The sequence below is a fragment of the Caloenas nicobarica genome, chromosome Z (genome assembly GCF_036013445.1).
Source record: "Caloenas nicobarica isolate bCalNic1 chromosome Z, bCalNic1.hap1, whole genome shotgun sequence".
In the NCBI taxonomy this organism is placed as follows: domain Eukaryota; kingdom Metazoa; phylum Chordata; class Aves; order Columbiformes; family Columbidae; genus Caloenas; species Caloenas nicobarica.
The window spans coordinates 56,172,677-56,182,360 of NC_088284.1; positions in this window are offsets into that span (position 1 = coordinate 56,172,677).

A 9,684-nucleotide genomic window follows, 5' to 3' on the forward strand; every position below is an offset into this window, starting at 1 on the left:
AAATTGTTCCTGTCCTTGAGTCAATTGCTAATTCTAGAATTGATATAATTCAAAGTGAAATACCTGGAGAGTGCCTGTTTACTACTTCTAATTCCAGTATCTGATGATTCACTTAACTGTCATGTTTCAAATGGAATTCATAAAAGTAGGGAATGTTAGAATTCGTATAATATTTTTTTCTTCTCTATAAACAGGACATTGTAGAAATGCTCCAGGAAAGACTGCTTGTGGCAGGAATTTATTCTATGTGCCAAAGTCTCTCACAACACTCAAACTTCACTTAAGCCTTAAGAGTAGACTACAAACACAGAGAAGCCCTGTGACCTGCTTTGTGCAAGAAAGTCAAATTCTCTAAGCATGTGTGCATACATGTATGGCTTTGTAAAGATTTGATTCTTCTTCTTTTTTGTCTAATCAATCTCAATTTTAGCAGAAAAATTAACTCACAATTTTTTCTAGAATTGTTTTCAGGCTTTTAAACACGTAACAACACAGCACAGGCGTGTCCTCAACTGTGATACAAAAAAGAACACAGTTTTTTGTTTACTCTGGACTAGGCAAGAATTCCTAGCGTTAACATATTAGCAAAGAATGACATTATTAGATAGTGTTATGTGCAATAGTAATTCAAAGAGGATTAAACATACAGTATGTTGCCACCACGTAAGCAAGTGAAGATCATTGTTATGCATCTTTTCTGTCAGCATATATGTGTTTATGCTACTTCCAGTGAAACTCTTGCTGAAAAAATGAGATTGTTACACTGGAGATGATGCTTTCTACCTTATTATTTACTAGGATATTTTGGTATTTTCAGTTATGCTAATTCTTAATAGAAAACACATTTGTTATTTCTTTCTTACCACTCTGCCTCAAATTTGATATTTCAGAAAATTCAGTGGTTGTCCATCAAAAGGAAGTCTTCAAAGGGTACAGAACAAACAAGGTAAAATGTTCCTAAAATATCACCATTTGTTTAAGATTTAAAAAGCCTCATTTTCCAAAAAGTACCTCAACTGTTGAATATACTCGTCTAGCCTTAACAAACTGCTCTTAACACATTAAGTGTAATAAATTGGAAGAGAGACTGTTATGAATACCACATGTAGTTTCTATTAATAACTACAATTCATGTCATCTTTTTAATACCATGACTCATCAAAACCAAAGGAAAACCTCTGCACATAAATAATTTTGTAACAAATCACCAGAAATATATTAATATAACGCCACCTTCCACTGAAACTGCTTTAAATTAAATGTAAATTATTTATTGCCTTTACTGTATTTAAGTTCAAACATTTCAGAAATGTATACCTATAGATTGTAAAGCCATCTTGTATCGTCACTTTCTATAAAAGAAACAGTAACTACATTGACAGGCAGTTCTTTGATTAATAATTTACATAGTTCAATTATGCTGAAATATGTGCCATCCAAAATAAGATTTTTTTTTAAGCAGCGGTCTTTTAATTACATTTATTGGAGTAGTAATTGTTAATATACAATACTATAAAAATCAGTTTGACTTTTTATTCTAATTGGATAATTTATACATCAAGTACTGTGGAATAAAAGGAAGAAAAAATTTTAATCAGAAATTTTGCAAGACTGGTGAAAACATAACACCATGATTTGTTTACTCAGCTGTGCCTTCCACCTTATTGTCTCCAACAGTCATCTCACCTCATCTCATCTCATCTCATCTCATCTCATCTCATCTCATCTCAGCTCATCTCATCTCAACTCATCTCATCTCATCTCATCTCATCTCATCTCATCTCCACTTCCTATGGCCCTGTTTGTCCTGGTTTTGTTAAAAACAAGACCAGTTCTCTTTTAGTGAATTGTCCTTTCAGCTATGTTCTTCTAAGTAACTGCGCTTTTCTGAATTCAGCTGCATGCTTTTTTGGACACTGCACTCCAAAACTGATATGGGTGACCAACGGAATGCAGAAGAAGCTCATGTTTAGATTTATTGCTATAGCAGCCAACAATTCTGACAACAGGACATATCTGCAAGGAGAGGCAGACAGAACAGGTGACTAAAACTGACCAACTGAGTATTCCATCCCATACAAGTCAAGAGGGATATGACGAGGGTCTTGCTCTCTTCGACTATGGCTGGCATCTGAAGAGGACCCTGCCTGCAGTGCCTGCAATACAAGGTCTGATTCCAGACCCTGCATCCCTGAATCCAGTTTCAATTTACTGTGAAGTCCCACCCAGGACTTCCGGGTGCCCACCCTGCAGCCGCTGGAGCCACGCCAGCTCCATTCACTGAGGGAGGGTGAAAAAGCTGCGCTACCCTGTGATATTCGAGATTTGTTTTGTAAATCGGGGATATTCGAGATTTGTTTTGTAAATCTGGGATATTCAAGATTGGTTTTGTATATTTTGTATATTTTCACTATTTATTAGTAGCATTAGTAGCATTAGTAAAGCCTTTAAAACTTATTTTCCAACTTGCAAGACTCTCTTCCTTTTCTTTCTATCACCTTTTCCTATGTGGAGAGGGTGAGGGGGGATTAACAGAGAGCATCTGCCACGGTTTATTGTTGCCTTGCAATAAACTTTGACAGATTTATTGGTGGCCCGTACAGGGAAAAGATAAGAGAAACCGTGACAAAAGAGACCAAAATACTCTGTTACTGCTCTTACTTGTCCATCTGTATTCAGTGGATATATACTGCTACTATTGGAAATTTGTTGCTTTAATTTGAAGTACAAGGTCTGTATTATAAATTGAATAGTGCTTGAAAATGATGAACCTTGAGCAGAACATACAATATATGTGGATTCAAATGGCAACATTGGATTTAAATAGCAAGGTCTGGATTTAAATATCAACTCTTCCATTGCTCATGAATTTCTGTAACCATGATTTTACAAGGAAAACTTACAAATTTCAGGTCACAGTTTGTAGCTTAACCAACACTACTTCCCACCCTGCCAGTTTACTCAAGATTTTAGAAATTGAGATCTATCAATGTGTGCATGTTTAGATGTGTACAGAGGTGCACTCATATGAGAGTAAATTTAGTTTTAAAACAGAAAAACGTAAGACCTTTCAAGCCTTGGGACCACATCATTTTTGTCTCTCTAGAATTTGTGATCTTGATGGTAGGAGTTCTGTGAGACCCTTGTGAAGGATAGATGAGAGATTTCTTTCTTGATTTGCCCTTAGAACCTTTAAATTTCAAGATTATGTGCTCAAGACCCAATACACCACATGTTTCAGCTGCTAAAAACCTGTCTGTGTTGCTTATGTCTGGGATTTTTTTGATCTTAAAATAACAATAGGCTTAGAGTCTTCTGACTTCTAGCTTGTATATGTCCATGGAAATAATCATCTATACTGCAGTGAGGGAGAGTAGAAAGTAAAGAGTTAGAAATCCATTTGTTTAGCTGACTTACTTCCAGACTGCCTGAGAAAGAGTGAAAGGACTTCTTCTTTGTATTTATGATCCCATTTCCTGTTATTGTGCACATGCATCTAGATGGTTCCATGATGATTGCAGAAAAGGACCTTGAACAGTTTGTACTGATTATATTATGTGAGAGATGCAATTTATTATAACAAGAGTCCTTCAACAGTTGCTCTAGGTCTTGTTTTATTGATCAATATATGAATAAGCTTGATTTATATGGAGAAGATGTCTTTCTAAGTCTAACTCTCAAAGCATTGCATTGTTATCCTTAAGAAGATGTATAAGGCCTCGCAGTTGGGCACTACAAAACTAATTTACTATAAAAACATGCTATTTTGCTGTGTTTCATCTCATTTGTGTTATTTTAGCTCCCAGTTCTATAACAGCAATAGAAAAAAAATTGTCATTTTTGCGTATGTGCCTTTAAGTCTATGATTCTTTTTCATTTTAAATCAAAATTTAATAAAATGTGTCAGCAATAACCAAATAGTTATCCCTTAAAACAGATCTTTAATTGATTCTGCTTTGACCTTGGACAAAAAAAGAATTCCAGAAATCATATGACTTTAAGGCTGCTGACAGAAGTGTCTTGTTACATAAAGCCATAAAACTAGAAGGAAGGTAGAAAAGCATCCTTCTGCAGACTTCTTTGGACTTTTCTGAGAAAGGAGCCCTGAGTACATTCATAAAAGAAAAAAAAAGGGGGGGCATCAGGAGGAACAAAAACACCAGATGAGGGAATCTCATGCAAATTAATGCCCTGGGGACTTGAAATCTTATTTATAGGAGCTAGTCTTTTCGAGTGAGTACAGGAGAGGAAGAATATCCTGTTTTGTCTGGATAATTTCAGCATGTTTTTTCAGTACATTAAAGTTACTGTCTTAGTTTCCTTTGACAGGTGAAAAGTGGTTTACTACATCTGCCAAAAGTCCCAATTCTTCTGGGACTTTACAAAAACAATAATATGTAATCCACTGCATTATGTTCATACTCAAGTAAACTCTGCTTTGAAAATAGCTTGTCTCCAAATATTTTTGCCAGATGATGGCAATATCCCATTTAAAAGCTGTGTGAAAAATTATTTCCTAGTGCAACTATGCTATAACATACTTATAAAGAAGGTGAAATTGCTGAAAGCTTCTCAGACTTTGAAAGGTCATGGAGAACAGGAGAGGTACCTGAGGACTGCAAGAAAGCCGATGTTACTCCAGCCTTCAAAAAGTGTGAGAAGTATGACCCAGGAAACTACAGGCCAGTCAGCCTCACCTCCATCCCTGGAAAGTGATGGAACAGCTCATTCTGGATGTCATCTCTAAGCATGTGGAGGAAAATATGGTTATCAGCAGTAGTCAACATGGATTCACCAAAGGGATACCATGCTTGACCAACCTCATAGCCTTCTGTGGTGGCATGACTGGATGGGTAGACAAGGGAAGAGCAGTGGATGTTGTCTACCTTGACTTCAGCAAGGCTTTTGGCACTGCATCCCACAACATCCTCATAGGTAAACTCAGGAAGTGTCGATTGGAAGAGTGGACAGTGAGGTAGATCAAGAACTGGCTGGATGGCAGAGCTCAGGGGGTTGTGATCAATGGTGCAGAGTCTAGTAAGAGGCCTGTGGTTAGTCAGTACTGGGTGCAGGCCTGTTCAACCTGTTCATCAATGACCTGGATGAAGAGACTAAGTGCACCCTCAGCAAGTTTGCTAATTATACCAAACTGGGAGGAAGGGCTGACACAACAGAAGGCTGTGCGGCCATTTAGCAAGACCTGCACAGGATGGAGGACTGGGCAGAGAAAAACCTGATGAAGTTCAGCAGAGGCAAGTCTAGAGTCCTGCACCTGGGGAGGAAAAACCCCAGGCACCAGTGCAGGTTAGAGGTTGACCCACTAGAAAGCAACATTGCCCAGAGCAATGTGCCCTTGTGGCCAAGAAGGCCAATGGTATCCTCTGGTGCATCACAAAGAGTGTGACCAGCAGGTCGAGGAAGATTATCCTCCCCATCTATTCTGCATTTGTGAGGCCACAGCTGGAGTACTGCATCCAGCTCTGGGCTCCTCATTTTAAAAAGGACAAGGAACTACTGGATGGAGTCCAGTGGAGGGCCACAAAGATGATGAAGGGTCTAGAGCATCTTACTTATGAGGAAAGAGTGAGAGAGTCTGTTCAGCCTGGAGGAGAGAAGGCTGAGAGGGGATCTCATCAATGTTTACAAATATCTCAAGGGTGGATGTCAAGAGGATGGGACCAGACTCTTTTCAGTCGTGTCCAATGATAGGATGAGGGACAATGGACACAGACTGAAACACAGAAGGTTCCATCTGATTATGAAGAGAAACTTCCTTACTTTGAGGTTAACAGAACACTGGAACAGGCTACCCACAGAATTTATGGAGTCTTCTTCCATTGAGATACTGAAAACCCGCCTGCATGCATTCCTGTGCAATCTGCTCTGAGTGAACCTACTATAGCAGGTGGGTTGGACCAGATGATCTCCAGAGGTCCCTTCCAAACCCAACCATTCTGTGATTCTCTGATTTGCGTGTGACATTGAGCATGGCATAGGTATTATGTTCTTCACAAAATACAGATGTGTTCAGAATGATTTCTGAATTGCTATTACTAGACAACAAAAGAGAAATTTCATTGCTCTATATCCAATTTTATATCAGAATAATGAGAAAATATTTTCAGTGGAATGACATTTGAAAAGCTTTCTCAGCCAAATTTATTTATACAGAGAATGTGACTCCTTTTTTAAAGCATGTGGCCATACCTGATAAATAAGCACAATTGTTAGTTCAGTCCTGTGCACTCAAAGGCACCTTCCTTCAATACCACTTTTGGTTTTGATAAAAAGATAAGTGTATCTGAAAAATTAAATTAAAAAAAAATTGTTTCTAACCTCCTCGAATCTGTGAAGTTTTCTTATTTGATCAGGAGAAAACAAATGATCACTGTTGATCAACCACTGCTGTTGAAATGGATTTTGAGAATGCCACCTGAGAAGTTAAATTCCTGGAACCTGTTTGCTCTCCAACACAGAAGTTGTGTACATATCATTTATCGACTACTGCTATCTATCTGGGCAGCTTGTTGTGTATGACAAAACAGGGAGATTAGCTTCAGAAGGGTCAAATTCCCTGACCATTTTTTTCCCAGGTGAGGGTGGTTTGAAGAAATGTAAGAGCTACCCAAGCAAGAGGAAAGGTGACATAGCAGTGTTTACACACACCTGCTGTGCTGAAACAACTTCACATGACCTATCCCATATGGAAAGCAAATCTTGTTCTAAAGATAAAGCAATAAAACTGAGTTCGTTCAAATTACAGAATGCAATTCTTTACAGAACAAAATATGCAGGTGTGATAACTTTCAGCTCAGCTTATGCTTGGCGTATCTTATTCTTTCTGCCAGGACCTCATGGCCAACTTCCTAATTTACCATCAAGTGCTTTAATTTGAAGAGCCAGGTAGAAGTAGCAAGCTGGGACTGCCACGAAGTTGTCACTCAAGACCGTTATGTCTGAGAAGCAATCGGTTCATAAGGAACAGCAGGACAGCAAGGATGATATATGCATGTGATTATTCATGAGCTTTTGCTAAATGCAAATGCCAATGGTTGTGATTTTATAGATGAGAGGAAAACAGAACTTTTAAAATGCTTATTCAATCAAAATGCTTAATCTTTTAAGTGTGAGAGCCTCTCAAAGACCTTTGGCAACAGACAGAATGGAAAAACAAACAAACAAACAAACAAATCAAATCAAAACAACACCCACAACAACTACAACAAGAAACACAGCAACTAATTGAGTGTTCCAGCATCTTGAAACTGTGAGAGCTTCTTCCTTGTTTAATATTTTATAATTGTTCAAGCAGATAAATAATGTTATGTCATAAATACATATAATAGAAATTACATAATAAACAAAGTATGAGAGCTTTCTTACCAACATTTTCCCACCTCACAAGTTTATCAGGCTCATACTGGCATGTTGGATAAGCCAATTAATTTCAGCAAAATGTTTACAAACCTCCTTCCTGAAATCATCATTTTAAGACATCTTAAAAGTAAGCAGGAATGGACATTTCTGTCTTACAAAGTTTACTAAGATTCTTGCTTAACGAATATTCAGTAATTTTCAATAACCAGTTGAAGCCTCTCTTTCAGTATTCACACATGGCAGTGGGGCATACGGCCCACCAGAGAGCTTTTGTGGTTGTAAATGGTACCTTGTTTGGGAGGCTCAGGTAACAACCAGGCATACACACGCCTGCAGTCAGATTCACCAGATCTCTGAGGAACACCAAGCAGATTCAATGTGCAGCTCTGTCCCTCCATCCGTCTGCCACCAGGTCCATTGTAGTTGGAAGTATCTCAACAACTGCTGTGTTTAGAATAGCATATTGTCCATCAACTGCTCAGTTGAGAAAGTAAGTGGAGCTACATTCTAGGGGTGGCAGGAAGTAAGTGAATTTATTTACCTATGTATAAGTTTATGATGGGTGAACAAATGCTGCAGCTGTTTTCAATGAAGCCACTTTTCATCATTATACTGCTTTTATACATGTGTTTCTTCCCAGCTGAAAAACAAACAAAAAACAAAACAAAACAAAACAAATCCAAAACCCAACAAACAAACAAAAAAACCCACAACAAAACATATTCCTGTGATGTATCACTTTACTGAGGAAGAAAATTAGCATTTGTCATAAACAAAAGCGTAAATGTTTGAATGGAACAATTAATAATAGAAAAAGTAAAAATATTTTTCATATTGGCTACATACAGATGCAGGAAAACTCTGCTAATTTATATCAGCTTAAAGATCAAGCTGCAACTGATGTTTAATGACAGCATTGCCCCCACAATTTTATTGATTTTACCATGAAGACTGACAACAGTAATTCTCATGTGGCTACAGAAAATTTATCTTGGAAGAAGAATGGTATTATCTAGTTGTTTTCACATAATTCATTAGACTATACAAAAATCTGCACCAATGAATACATAAAGATCATAGTCCAAGCTTAGAGATAAGACAAGAAAAATATTTTTTAATAATAAATAGAAATCATCCTTATATATATATATAGTTCTTTTTATATATATACACATATATATATAGTTCGTCCCAATGGCTCTTGCCTTAAAACGCAAATAATAAATATTCTTTTATTCACTTCCTAATTCTTCACTGAGAAGCCCAAAATAATGTAAGAAATACTAAAACATAGGAGAACACATGAGAATACAAAAAATGCATGTCTTTATTAACTCCGTTAGCTGGTTTCACATTGCTAGATTAAAATCTGATCAGTGGAATACCTAAGCAGATCTGATTAAATACTTTTTCAGTGATGGAGCCACAATGCTGAGAGACTGTTTAGAAATCCTTAGAGACTAGGCAGAAGGCTAGGTTCAGAAGATGCACATTCACCTAATTGATTCTGAATCAGTTAAAAACAACTCAGAAGCAGACACAGGAGGTAATAAATTTCAAAGAACAAAAAGAGGTGCAGAAGAAAAGCAGTCCTCCTGTGTCATGAAGAGTAGACAAAGCTGTATAGTCCATCCTTTTCTGAACAGACCACATGGAGGAAGAAATGAGCAACTAGGACCCTTTTGCCCAGGGACAAACGATTCTGCATTTTCAGGCCTGAATAGAAATTCAGTTTGAGATGACAGATAACATGTTTGTGAGTTACCAGGAAAAAAAAAATACACCTTTCTCTTGTTTTCTATTAAACATTTTCATCTCTATTCTGTCATTTATATGTCTGTCTATGGAGAAGTGTGCACATTTCTGTGAGGAAGACTTCTTTAATAGCTTCCTAAAAAGGTCTTCTGTATGCCAAATTGACACTAAATGAGTTAATAGATTGCCTTGAGTTTAAAATGTTGTTCTTAAACTATTACCTTTGCTTTGATTCCAGACTTTATTGTTTTAAACAGTGAAAAATAAAGCCCCAAAGAAAGTAACATCAATGATGGAATGTGGTAAACCAGAGTTGCTTTAAGTGCCTGAAGAGTTTCCTTAACATGAATCAAGGGATTTTCCCTAGGCTGCCTCTTCGGGTAAGACACGACAAGCAGAATTCTTATATGAGTCCTACAGACACATATACTTCACCTAATTGGGTCAAGACACTGGATTGCCTAAAATACTGAGTTTTTAACGCCCTTTTCAATTTAAGATTCAAAATCCCCCATGATGAGTCTTAGTACAACTCTACGCAAAATAGCCTTG